Here is a 14,024-nt window from a genome sequence, read left to right on the forward strand (position 1 = left end):
CTCTACAACATCGCGTGGACATCGGGGACAGTGCCTTTGGATTGGCAGACCGGGGTGGTGGTCCCCCTTTTTAAGAAGGGGGACCGGAGGGTGTGTTCCAATCATAGAGGGATCACACTCCTCAGCCTCCCTGGTAAAGTCTATTCAGGGGTGCTGGAGAGGAGAGTCTGCCGAGAAGCCGAATCTCGGATTCAGGAGGAGCAGTGTGGTTTTCGTCCCGGCCGTGGAACAGTGGACCAGCTCTACACCCTCGGCAGGGTCCTCGAGGGTGCATGGGAGTTCGCCCGATCAGTCTACATGTGTTTTGTGGATCTGGAGAAGGCGTTCGACCGTGTGCCTCGGGGAGTCCTGTGGGGGGTGCTCCGGGAGTACGGGGTACCGAGCCCCTTGGTAAGGGCTGTTCGGTCCCTGTACGACCGGTGTCAGAGTTTGGTCCGCATTGTCGGCAGTAAGTCGAATTCGTTCCCAGTGAGGGTTGGACTCCGCCAAGGCTGCCCTTTGTCACCGATTTTGTTCATAATTTTTATGGACAGAATTTCTAGGCGCAGCCGAAGCGTTGAGGGGGTCCGGTTTGGTGACCTCAGCATTGAATCTCTGCTTTTTGCAGATGATTTAGTGCTGTTGGCTTCATCAAGCCGTGACCTCCAACTCTCACTGGAGCGGTTCGCAGCTGAGTGTGAAGCAGTTGGGATGAAGATCAGCACCTCCAAATCCGAGACCAAGGTCCTCAGTCGGAAAAGGGTGGAGTGCCCTCTCCGGGTCGGGGATGAGATACTGCCCCAAGTGGAGGAGTTCAAGTATCTTGGGGTCTTGTTCACGAGTGACGGTAGGAGGGAGCGGGAGATCGACAGGCGAATCGGTGCGGCGTCTGCAGTAATGCGGACTCTGCACCGGTCCGTAGTGGTGAAGAAGGAGCTGAGCCGAAAGGCAAAGCTCTCGATTTACCAGTCGATCTACGTTCCTACCCTCACCTATGGTCACGAGCTTTGGGTCGTGACCGAAAGAACAAGATCCCGGATACAAGCGGCCGAAATGAGTTTCCTCCGCAGGGTGTCCGGGCTCTCCCTTAGAGGTAGGGTGAGAAGCTCGGTCATCCGGGAGGGACTCGGCGTCGAGCTGCTACTCCTCCGCGTAGAGAGGAGCCAGCTGAGGTGGCTCGGGCATCTGGTCCGGATGCCTCCCGGACGCCTCCCTGGAGAGGTGTTCCGGGTATGTCCCACCGGCGGGAGGCCCCGGGGACGACCCAGGACATGCTGGAGAGACTATGTCTCTCGGCTGGCCTGGGAACGCCTTGGGATCCCGCCGGAGGAGCTGGTTGAAGTGGCTGGGGAGAGGGAAGTCTGGGCTTCCCTGTTAAAGCTGCTGCCCCCGCGACCCGACCCTGGAACAAGCGGAAGATAATGGATGGATGGATGGATGTGTTATGATCTCCAATAAGACTCCAAAGTCGATCTTTTTGTTCTTCTTAGTATTTTACTCATTGCCTGCTATTGACAGCTGTAGACATCCAACTCGTTTAAACTGGAAAGAATGGTTGTGAATGCTCATCTTTCAGTGTCAGTGGCGACACTAGACATCCAATTCATTTTGACTGGAAGGGTTGGCAGTAGTCATTCGCTGCTAGCCTCTCCTAGCCAAAATGGATATGGACGTCTGGTGCCGTCAATGGCAACCAAACGTTGTGTAAAAATGAGTGCCCTATATAGGATTAAAATTGCAAAATCTTTCACTCCAAGTCAAGAAAATGAATGTTTAATAGTTAACACATTTTCTCTTTTTAAGAAATGAACTTCTGATGGAAGGGAAAAAAAAAAGAGCAAAAGTCACTGACCATCCACGTCAAAGTGTTTCCAGATGTCGATGAACTGGGCGGCTGTGAGCTCGGCCAGGTGCAGGTGAGGTTGCTGAGTCTGGGCTGCCATCTCGTCTGTCCCCCGTGGATTGGATGCACTTGCACGCAGGGCCGGCCCAGGCCACTTGGGGGCCCTAAGCAAAATGCCAAGGGGCCCATATTTTTGGCCCACCATTTCGTCACAGAGTACTGTGAAACCCATACATGCAATCCAACCCATACGTCCACATTTTGTATATTAATCAGATTTTGTTGCACTGCATACTTCAAACTTCTCACCCCAAATGATTGTCAGTACTTACAGTAGATGGCGCCAAACCTTTTTCTGATTGGTATACTACTTGATAATAATGTCCGATATAAATGAAATGACTATATCTACGCTCTCCAGTCCAAATGCATATTATGCCAATATTTCGTTTTACTACAATCAGCGGAAGCCGTACATTTGCCGTTGCCGACAGGTGACAGCTTGCTCCGCTTTACTTGATTCGCTCCAGGCTTTTGCCCTGCAGCTAATGGCAATTACCAGTACGACATATTGACAAGCTCAGCTGACAACAGCGTTCAAGTCGGAGTGTCTTGCACAACAACAACAACAACAACAACAACATAAACAACATGCTCAATTACCGCGATACTGTTGTAGGGCTGCAGCTATAGAATATTTTAGTAATCGATTAATTGATGGACCAGTCAGTTGGAATATTCGAGTAATCGGATTAGAAACATGAAAAATTAAAATACCTGAGCTCAGCCTCAAAGAGTATAATTATTATTATTTTTTTTTAATGAGGATCTATGTACAACAAAAGAACAATTGGCTAACTTGCATAGAAAAAGTCAGCTAGCTTAAATGCTATAAAATGCTGAAGTTTTTTTCACAATGCTCTTAACAAATGATTCAGACACATATTCCCACAAAAAACGGCTAAATATACCTATAAACTAAATTATGAATACATTAAAAAAACATTAGCTCAAACAAAAACTTAGCTCACGTTGGTCTTAACAGGGAGCAGTTGGATTCAGCCATGTAAAAAGAGGCAGACCAGAGGGCAGTGCATCCACCCTAATCAATAAAAGTAAATGCAAACAATTTCAAAATAAACCATTACAATGCCACTTTCATTAAACAAATACTCAAAGCAACAACATTTAATTCGAATGTTTTTTCTAATCGAATACTCGAGTTCATCGATTAATCGTTGCAGCACTATACTGTTGTTTCTTTTCTTCTACGATTTTCTTCTTTCCTTTCTCTGCTCCAGAGGGATAAATTCTCTTCCACATATCCGTGCATCTATTTTCCAAGCAAGTTTGAGCACCAATCATCGCAAAGCAGGTTTAACGTCACTCCCCAGGTTGCCAGATTGTAATGACAAGAAAATGGATGTTTGCATAGATCAACGGCAATGCGCCCCACATTATTCACGATGCCCTATTAACAACCTATAAAATGAGGTTTCCAGATTGGGGCCCCGCCCCCGAGTGGTCAGGGGCCCTAAGCAGCTGCATAGTCTGCGTATAGGCTGGGCCGGCCTTGATCCTATCCTATTGTTTAGCCACAACTGGATTCATTACCTTGTTACTTTTAATCCTTCACACAGCCGCTGGAAACAAATGTTTTATCCATCTGCAGGCGACCATCGTGATTTTACAGCACTATTTGGGTGTGTGTCTGCCTTAAGGCAAAACACCACCGCTTTTGTCCAACGGCGTCGCTGAAATCGACTAAAACTGAAAAGTGACCAAGTGTTGCCATTGACAGCACTTAAACCTCCACTCCATTTGAACTGGAAGGGCTGGAAGCGAACGAACGTATTCGCTGTCCCCCTCCTTGTTCAAATGGAGTGTATGTTTACTAGTGACAAACAGATTGAAATTCACAGACAAAAAAAAAATAAACTAAATGATTGTACACGTACATGACAAAGCAGTACTAACAAAGCATTTGTAATTGCAATCATTTTCTGGGAGAAATTGAGCATTAACTGACAGAATTGCATGGGTGCCAATACTTTTGGCCAGCAGTGTACGTCGGCTCCTTCATTGATGATGTGAGTATGCGTTGTAAAGTGAATTAATGTCGCTGCACATAGACTGTGAACATTCCTCACAATGCTTGGTGGAGAAACAGTTGTGATGATGTCTTCTTGGGTCCGTTTTTTTCCCCGATCGTACACAATCGTGATCTAGTTTTTATCGGCCATGACTGTTTGCTTGGATGACCAAACGTCCTCTTTGCCCGGACATGTCCACTTTTCACGTCCTGTCCGTTGCATCCGGCTTGATTTATAAATTCTGATGATCTGATGGGATGGTAGCATGTCTGATTAAGTGTTTACGAAAGTGAAATGCCATGGAAATATCCAATCTTGCCTAGCTTTCTAAATAAAACCTGTGATTGCAGGTGAACCAGCTTATGAAATGAGGGAGACTGACCCAGACTGGGCACCACCCCTACATCTGGGACACACATCTGTTACACCGACAAACACTGCACGCTCTGCAAGACGAACGTGAGCAGCTACGGAAAGAGACACTGCAAGCACCAGAGATGGGGGTCCAGCAGGATGCAAACATTGAAGAGCTGCAGACCAAGGAGGGACCATCTGAGCCTGGTGAAATAAACAGTCACCAACAGAATGAGGAAGGGACACCTGACGCTGGAGAAGAAAGTGGTCAGCTACAGACTGAAGAGGGGACACATGAAGCTGGAGAAAAAGGTGATCAGCTAATCACGGAGGATGAGACGCACAACACCAATCAGGATGTGACACAGACTGTGATTATTGACCGTTTTGAAATTTTCACAGAAAACTCATCAAATCTGAAAGCACGTGCCCAAATGTTTTCCAGCTACAAGCACCACCACACTATGAAGTATTTAATATGTATTACACCCAAGGGAGCCATTTGTTTCTTATCAAAAGGCTGGGGAGGGCGTACAAGTGACAAACATATAACCCTGAACAGTGATTTTTTTGTTTTTTAAATATTTGTTACCTGGGGACAATGTCTTGGCTGACAGAGGTTTTGACATACAAGAATGTGTGGGCATGTAGTGTTCAGATGTCAAACTCCCAGCATTTACAAAAGGCCGCTGTCAGCACATTTGAGAATCCATGTTGAAAGGGTCATCGGAAATGTTTGTCAGAAGTATAAGATCTTAAAAGGGAACCATACCCATAAACATGATTCTTCCATGTGAAGGGGAAGAAGCCCCAATGTTGGATAAGGTCACTTTCTACATACTGTACTACATAGACGTCATCATTTTGTAAGTGGGCCAATTTTGCACTTTCCCCAATAAGTTCGTTTTTATTTGGAATTTGGGAATTAGATGAACTCAAGACACCCCTCTCAACATTTTAGCATCTCTGAACATCGTCATTTTTGTTTTTCTAATTGCCAGCTAGGAATGGAGGCATCGTCTTCACAACCAACAAAAATGCAATTTTATTATTACTATCATCTAGAATTTTTCCTCCGTGTCATGTCCTGCTTTTTTGTGTTGACACTTGCCTTTGTGTTTCTCAGTGTACATCAGAAGCGATGACCGGCCACCATGCTTTGCTGCCTAAACTGCGCCTGAGAAGTACATGTACAAACAAGGTATTGTTCTGGATGCCTTTTAAAAAAACAACAACATCTCCTTCATTTAAAAAATGAATTGAACTACATTATTTCTTCTTGTCTGATGTTTTTTTACACCTGACAGCTAGGAAAAACTGCCATGCCGTCACCGCAGCTCCAACAGACCAGCAGATCCTTGGCCAGCTCACGGTGACCTTTGGGAAATACAAAGGCAAGACCTTCTGTGGCTTATGGAGGAAGATGTCTGCTATGTCAAGTAGTGAGTATAAATAAGAAATTGATGTGTGTCTTTGTTACCCAAAAGAAAATAAAAAAATCAGTTTAAAACAACTACTGCATGCTCTCTTAAAAAGTCTCCTCGATAGCCACGTGAAGGAGAGGCGACGACAGATGGGAAGGTGCGACACCAAAACTGGGGAGTGGTGGCTGAAGGAGCAGCTTCTACGCTACGTGGATATGTTCCCTCCGGTGTCATGCCACTTGGAGCAGAACATCGACCGGGCCATCTGCGGGCATGGCAGCTTCCGGTCCTTCACGTTCGAGGAGATGTGGCAGTTTTATGACCTCTCCAAGTTCTTCCGTAACGATCTCGCCAAAAGCGCAGAAGAATGGAAGATGGTCCAGGAAGCCTTCTGCTTCGTGCGTCAGTGGCTACTGATGACAGAGTAGGACATCAATGTCACGTTAAGCGATTTCGACTGTACATCCTCACAAAGGAGGAGGAGGTCAGTAGGTCGATAAAAAAATAACATAATTTCCTTTGCCAGTGTTTTAATGCATTTCAGGGCTTACCCGTGATATTTATTTTTTGTTCTGTAGCAAGCTAAAGGCAAAGTTGCACCAGCTACGCCCCTCACGTCAGCTTGTGCATCAGCATTAGCAGCATTATCAACATGACCTGCTGTAGCAAATACACCATCTTCAGCAGCAGTAGCAGCAGCACAACAACAAGCACCACCACCACAAGGTGATGATGAAGACTGGCAATGTAAAATACTACGCGCCTGTGCGCTTTTTGCCCAATCTGCACAGGGTCACAAAAAATATTGATAAAAAAAAAAAAAAAAAAAGACCTACATGGTCAAGGCGTCCACGTCCAAAGGACTTTCTGGCAGGTCTTTTGAAAACTTTGTAAATTTTAAGGAGGCGGTCAATGACCTTGTAAAATAAAACATATTGAGATGTACTTCATGTCTCAGCTACTTCTTTTTACACACACAAATAACCATATTGCTCGGCATAGCATATAGTCCTGTATATTGTGCACTTTCCCAATGAGTGCTCACAGAAAATTAAAAACCTAGTCCTTATTTCTCAACACGTCAATATCTGCAAAACACTTGCTTATCATTAAACTTATTTAAGACTCAATACAGGCTGCTTAACTTTTACTGTGTACTATATCTCCTTTATTTAAATACAAGAAAAAAAAAACTGGAATTTGAGTGTAATAACAAATACATTTAAGGCATACAGAAATTGGGAAAAGTCCAAATGCCCATAATTGAAAGTGGGGAAAAAATAGGCCAAGACAACACAACAGCTAAAACAGTAATGAAGAAATCTATAATGCTGCGCTTCGGACCACGACGCCACTTGAAGGAAACAACGTCGAACTTTGGTCCCGCCCTCCCGCAGCCTCTGAACAGATGCTCAACCACCCTGCAGAATGGAAAGATGCCAAGGCCACCCAGAGTTAACTTGTTACCTGTTGGGCAGAATGACATCGTGAATGAAAATTTAAAACCTAGTAACTTACTTCTAATGGAATACTAGTTTCTTAACACTTGTATATCTGATTAACACTTGCATATTGCAGTTTGCTATTGGCCTAGTTCAGGAGTCGGCTATCATTTTATTTATTTTAACATCAACACTACCTCCTTCGTACACTTAAATTTATTTTTAGGTAGTACTAGTGTATATTATTTATTTATGTACTATTGACATTAATTTATTGTGTGATGCACTAATAGGGTGTTGCTATTTTTAATGTCATTGTACTATTTGAATGACAGAGCCTATTCTATTCTAACATTCAAACAGCCGTATTCAACCGCCTGCAACTACCACAGAAAAGACAACACACAAATGGACCTAAAATATGAATGAATGAGCTCATCTGTGTATACGTATTTTATATATTCTGCGGGGGAAAATTCACCTAACAAAGGCATTTAGGATTCTTTTACATTGGCCAAAAACACACCTCCTTAAAATAAATTTAAAAAGCTTTGAAATGTTATAAATATTCTTAATTCCAGAATAAATATGGTTCAAAACATTATTTGAAAGCAGATTTTTCTTGATTTAGGTAAAAAATGACCAACGTTTAGATGTATGTGCTTAATAAGAACAAATGGCAATATTTACTGAAGTAAGTAAGTGGGATAATCTCACATTCATCTGTTAGTCTTTAACGCGCAAAACAAGATGGAGAAAATGATTTGACTAGACTATGTGGGCCTAAAGTGCAGTAAGTAACTGGAATTAGTGCTCATTGTTTAAATACACTTTCAACTCATTCATAAACTGTTTTACAAAAAACTCATAGCTGCCACCCTGGAGGGGATGTTCAATCCGAGTGGGTTCGGTCACAGATTGCAGACCGGAAGAACTGGCCAATCAGAGCAGGGTTGGGGTACCACCCCACACTCTGGACTGATGACCAATCAGAGAGAGCGTCTTTAACAGTAGGGCAGAATGCTACAAATCAGTCAACTTTTTGCAATTTGAAGACAGAGGCCGCATCGCTCCTGACCTTTGACCCTTGACCCTAATGTTTGACCCAGGGCGTCAACGTTGCATGCAGGTGTCGCCAGAGTTCGATTGCACTTCACGTGGGAGGAGGCCCCAAAAGACTGTAAGGTGGTTGTAAAGTGTATTGTGTTAGGGCTCCTTGATTGCAGGCTGGGAGACCAGACGGGCGTAGACGCCGACAGCTGCAAGCCATCGAAATCAGCCGCCTTTATAAGCCAGCTCGTCGTTGCCGCTCGTCGCCAGACCAAACTTTCAGTAATCCCGTCAGTGAAGTCCAGCATTCAGGTATTTACCACATTAATTCTTACCCGGCTAATCAGACCTCTTGTTCCGTCCCAGGATTCCCCGTGCCTGCTCCCTGAATTGTACCGACGCCTGATTGAGCTCCTGTCAACACCTGCCAGCTACACGCCAAGTGCACGTGCGGTGCTGCGACTTGTGCTCAAATAAACTTTTGAAAATCACCACAGCCACCCTTGTCTGCTTTGGGGTCCACTTCCCAGCGCACCCTAACAGCTTGGTCTGGCCATCACGGACCCCGCGGACATGGATCCGAGTTATGCTTCCCCGTCACCCCCCGCCGTTGATCGACACGCTCAAGCCCTCGAATATCTTTACCAAAAGGTAGGAGAAATTTCTGAGGCACTACAGTCTCTCCAGGCGCAGTTCACGCCGCTTCCCCTGCATCCGACGTCACCACCCCGCCGAGACTTCATCTCCCCAACGCCTCGCGAGCCGCACGTGCCACCCCCTGCCCCCTACGATGGCGACTTGGGCTCTTGTCGTGCCTTTTTAGTGCAGTGCGGTCTCGTGTTCGATCAACAGCCACAAACATACGGCAGCGAGCGGGCCAAGATCGCTTACCTGATCGGGTGCCTTCGCGGTCCAGCTTTAGCCTGGGCCACAGCTGAGTGGGACAAGGGCTCGGCGGCGTGCGCCTCATATGACTGCTTCACAGCCGAGATGCGCAAAGTTTTCGACCACCCGGTCCGTGGTAAGGAAGCCGCCAAACGCCTAATGTCCATCCGTCAGGGGGGGCGCAGCGTCGCAGAGTTCTCCGTGGAGTTCCGCACGCTTGCAGCTGAGAGCCAATTCAACGACGCCGCGCTTCAAGAGGTCTTCACCGGCGCACTCAGCGAATCGCTCAAGGACGAGTTGGCTTCCAGGGACGAGCCAGGGAATCTCGATCAGCTCATCGATCGTTCGATTCGAATCGACAATCGACTTCGCGAAAGACGACGTCAACGCAGCGAGCCGCCGCCTTTCAAGTTTCACTGTCCCGCTGCCCAGAGTATGGCCCCTACTTCCGGGTATTCCCCACACATCGTCGCCTCTACACTGCCCTCTGCTGAGAGCCCCGAGCCCATGCAGCTAGGGAGAGCCAGGCTCACTGAGGAGGAACGCACACGTAGGCTCGCTGCCCAGCTATGCATCTACTGTGGCCAAGCAGGGCATTTCCTCCGCCATTGTCCGGTGCGTCCGGGAAACGGGCAGGCTCACCAGTAGGTGAGGAAATACTGGTGAGTCATGCGTTTAACAATTCCTCAGCTCGGCTCCAGCTCCCCGCCACACTTACTTGGAAAGACCAGTCCTGCAGAGTGAAGGCTTTTGTTGATTGTGGTGCTGATCAAAGTTTTATTGATCGCAGGTTGGTGAAACAGCTGGGCGTCGGAACGCGCTCGTTACCTGTCCCGTTAAAGACCATCGCACTCAATGGACAGGTGCTGTTTAGTGTGGGGGAGCAAACCGACCCTGTCCACCTTCTTCTATCGGGTAACCACCAAGAGGTACTCAGTCTATTAGTAATCGATTGCCCTCACACGCCGCTGGTTCTTGGCCTACCCTGGCTCAAGACTCACAGCCCAGCGGAGGATTGGACCCATCCCAAGCTCACTGCATGGAGTGCCTTTTGCCATAAAAATTGTTTAAAATCTGCCCTAGCTCCGGCCTATCCTGTCCAGAACCCAGACCAGCTAGACCTCTCATCAGTCCCTGAGTGCTACCATGACCTGAGCCTAGTCTTCAGTAAAGACCGAGCAGTGGCCCTGCCCCCCCACCGCCCTTATGACTGTGCCATAGACCTACTTCCTGGCGCCGCCCTGCCAAAGGAGCGCATTTATAAGATCTCGGAAGCTGAGAGGGAGGTGCTGCAGTCCTATATCAGAGTCCTTGGCCACAGGTATAATTCGTCCGTCCTCATCCCCGGTCGGCGCCGGCCTCTTCTTTGTGGGGAAAAAGGATGGCACATTGAGGCCCATCATTGATTTCCGTGGCCTCAACAAAATCACCATTAAGAACACGTACCCACTCCCCCTGATGGACTCGGCGTTCACACCCCTCCATGGCGCGCGTATATTCACCAAGCTCGACCTACGCAGCGCTTATCATCTGGTCCGTGTCAGAGAGGGAGATGAGTGGAAGACCGCGTTTAACACTCCCCTGGGCCATTTTGAGTATCTCGTCATGCCTTTTGGACTCACTAATGCCCCGGCGGTTTTCCAGAACCTGGTCAATGACGTGCTGAGAGACATGATCAACAGGTTTGTTTTTGTTTATCTTGATGACATCCTGATTTTCTCTCCTAACCTCACAGAGCACGAGCAGCACGTACGCCAGGTGCTCCAAAGACTCCTGGAAAACCGTCTGTTTGTGAAGGCAGAAAAGTGCGAGTTCCACGTCCCAGAGACCAAATTCCTGGGCTACGTCATTGCCAAGGGTGAACTCCGCATGGACCCTGGTAAGCTAACCGCAGTGGTAGAGTGGCCACGGCCCACCGATCGGAAACAACTCCAACGTTTCCTCGGGTTCGCAAACTTTTATCGGGGGTTCATCAGGAATTACAGCAGGGTCGCAGCACCGCTAACGGCCCTCACATCGACCGTTTCACCGTTTCGCTGGTCTGACTCTGCTGACGCTGCCTTCAGGTACCTTAAGCAACGCTTTACTTCAGCCCCCGTGCTGGCACATCCTGACCTTGCCTTACAGTTCATTGTGGAGGTGGATGCCTCTGAAATGGGCGTGGGAGCAGTCTTGTCCCAACGACAGACTGGCGATGGCAAGGTGCACCCCAGTGCATTTTTCTCCCGCAGACTAACCCCCGCCGAGCAAAACTATAGCATTGGGGACCGCGAGTTGCTGGCTGTTAAACTTGCCCTGGAGGAGTGGCGGCACCTGCTGGAGGGAGCTCGCCAGCCTTTCATCGTTTTGACTGATCACAAAAACCTGGAGTACCTCAAGGCTGCCCGGAGGATCTATGTTTTTGGAACGTTTTAATTTCTCTCTCTCCTATATCCCAGGGGCACGTAATATCAAGCCAGATGCCCTATCCCGCCAGTTCCTGCCTAGTGAGACCAGGGTGGACCCGGCCCCCATTCTCCCTTCCACCTGTTTTCTTGCTGCAGTGGAATGGGAGGTGGAGTCCAAGGTTAAGGAAGCCCTTGGGGAGCACCCGGACCCCCGGCAGGGGTCTCAGGCTAATTTGTTTGTTCCCGCATCAGTCCGGCAACAGGTGCTGGAGTGGGCCAAGTCGTCTCGCCTGTTCTGCCACCCGGGTATCCGCAGGACCCTCGCTGTGTTGCGCCAATGGTTCTGGTGGGCCACAATGCCTGAGGACACACGGGCTTTTGTCACTGCTTGCCACGTTTGCGCCCGCAACAAGACCTCGACCAAACCCAGCTCTGGCCTGCTTCGCCCTCTTCCCATCCCTAGCCGCCCGTGGTCCCATATCGCCCTGGACTTTGTCTCCGGTCTCCCCCCTTCCCGAGGTAACACCGTAATACTCACTGTGGTTGACAGATTTTCCAAGGGGGCCCATTTCATCCCGCTTCGCAAACTCCCATCGGCGAAGGAGACCGGAGAACTGCTGGTCCAGCATGTCTTCCGCCTGCATGGCATCCCGTCTGATATTGTGTCTGATAGGGGTCCCCAATTCACCTCGCAGGTGTGGAGGGCTTTCTGCGCAGCTCTGGACGTTGGTGTGAGTCTCTCCTCAGGTTACCATCCTCAAACCAACGGCCAGTGTGAACGCACAAACCAACAGCTGGAAGCAGCACTCTGCTGTGTCGCACAGTCCTGTCCCAATTCCTGGAGCGACCACCTCTCCTGGGTCGAATATGCCCATAATACCCTGCCGAACGCCTCCTCAGGCATGTCCCCCTTCCTGTGCTCACTGGGCTAACAGCCCCCCTTGTTCCCATCCCAAGAGCAGGACATAGCGGTTCCCTCGGTGCAAAGGCACATCAACCGGTGCACCAAGGTTTGGAGGAGAGCACGCGCTGCGCTAATCCGCTCGTCCGAAAGTTCCCAGGCCCAGTCCAACCGTCGCCGTACACCAGCCCCTGTCTACTCTGTGGGGCAGAAGGTATGGCTCTCCTCAAAACACTTGCCACTAAGAGTTAATTCCAGGAAACTGGCCCCACGTTTTGTCGGCCCCTTTGAAGTAGAGAAGGTAGTGAATCCCTGCTCAGTCCGCCTCAAGCTCCCCAGGTCTCTGCGTGTCCATCCCACCTTCCATGTTTCCCAGGTAAAGCCGGTCTCGTCATGCCCGTTGTCCCCTCCGGTGCAGACTCCCCCTCCTCCATTGTTAATTGACGGGCACCCAGCCTTCAAAGTGAGACGTCTCTTGGACGTCCGCCGTCGTGGCCGTGGGGTACAGTACCTCGTCGACTGGGAGGGCTATGGGCCTGAGGAGCGAAGTTGGATCCCAGCCAGGCAGGTGTTGTGCAGGTCCCTGATACGCGACTTCCATCGCGCCCATCCCGATCGCGTGCCTCGGGCGCCTTGTGTCGCCCGTGGGGGGGGGGGGGGGGGGACTGTTAGGGCTCCTTGATTGCAGGCTGGAGACCAGACGGGCGAAGACGCCGACAGCTGCAAGCCATCGAAATCAGCCGCCTTTATAAGCCAGCTCGTCGTTGCCGCTCGTCGCCAGACCAAACTTTCAGTAATCCCGTCAGTGAAGTCCAGCATTCAGGTATTTACCACATTAATTCTTACCCGGCTAATCAGACCTCTTGTTCCGTCCCAGGATTCCCCGTGCCTGCTCCCTGAATTGTACCGACGCCTGATTGAGCTCCTGTCAACACCTGCCAGCTACACGCCAAGTGCACGTGCGGTGCTGCGACTTGTGCTCAAATAAACTTTTGAAAATCACCACAGCCACCCTTGTCTGCTTTGGGGTCCACTTCCCAGCGCACCCTAACATATTGAGTGTAATAGTGAAAGACACATATCAGCTCTGCACCCTGGTCCACCGGCTGAAGCTACACACCAGACTACAACCAACAAAGACGACAGCGGGGAGCAAAGTGAAAGCTCATCATCCTCAGTCAACTCCATGTGTACGAAGATTTGTGGAAGCGAAAATGGCTCACGTTCATGTTCCAAGATCTGCTTAGTGAAGCTGGTCAACGAGAGAAAGCTGTTAAAGTGTATGCTGTGTTGGACGAACAGAGCAACAAGTCTCTTGCTAAGACTGAATTCTTTGAAATTTTCAGTGTAAACTCTCAGATGATGCCATACACACTGAAAACATGCTCAGGTATACAAGAGACAGCAGGTCGACGAGCATCGAATTTCATACTGGAGGCTATGGATGGGAAATCACAACTTCCTTTGCCCACTTTAATCGAGTGTGAGATGGTACCAGACGACAGGACTGAAATTCCATCTCCAAATATTGCACTCCACCACGCTCACTTACAGCCAATTGCCAACAAACTGTATCCTGTCGATCACGACGCTCCCATTCTTCTGCTTTTAGGAAGAGACATCTTAAGAGTGCACAAAGTAAGAGAACAGATCAACGGACCAAATA

The 14,024-nt window shown here is 48.8% G+C and overlaps 1 long non-coding RNA gene across 1 annotated transcript; it reads left to right on the forward strand.

Annotated features, from left to right (window-relative positions):
• The first annotated feature begins 1,330 nt into the window (after window positions 1-1,330).
• On the forward strand, window positions 1,331-6,573 carry LOC130911492 (uncharacterized). The gene is made up of 6 exons (XR_009062202.1): window positions 1,331-1,895; window positions 4,266-4,581; window positions 5,396-5,470; window positions 5,577-5,711; window positions 5,806-6,177; window positions 6,272-6,573. It is a non-coding gene; the product is annotated as an uncharacterized LOC130911492 (long non-coding RNA).
• Window positions 6,574-14,024: the final 7,451 nt, after the last annotated feature.

The sequence above is a fragment of the Corythoichthys intestinalis genome, unplaced genomic scaffold (genome assembly GCF_030265065.1).
Source record: "Corythoichthys intestinalis isolate RoL2023-P3 unplaced genomic scaffold, ASM3026506v1 HiC_scaffold_51, whole genome shotgun sequence".
Lineage (NCBI taxonomy): Eukaryota > Metazoa > Chordata > Actinopteri > Syngnathiformes > Syngnathidae > Corythoichthys > Corythoichthys intestinalis.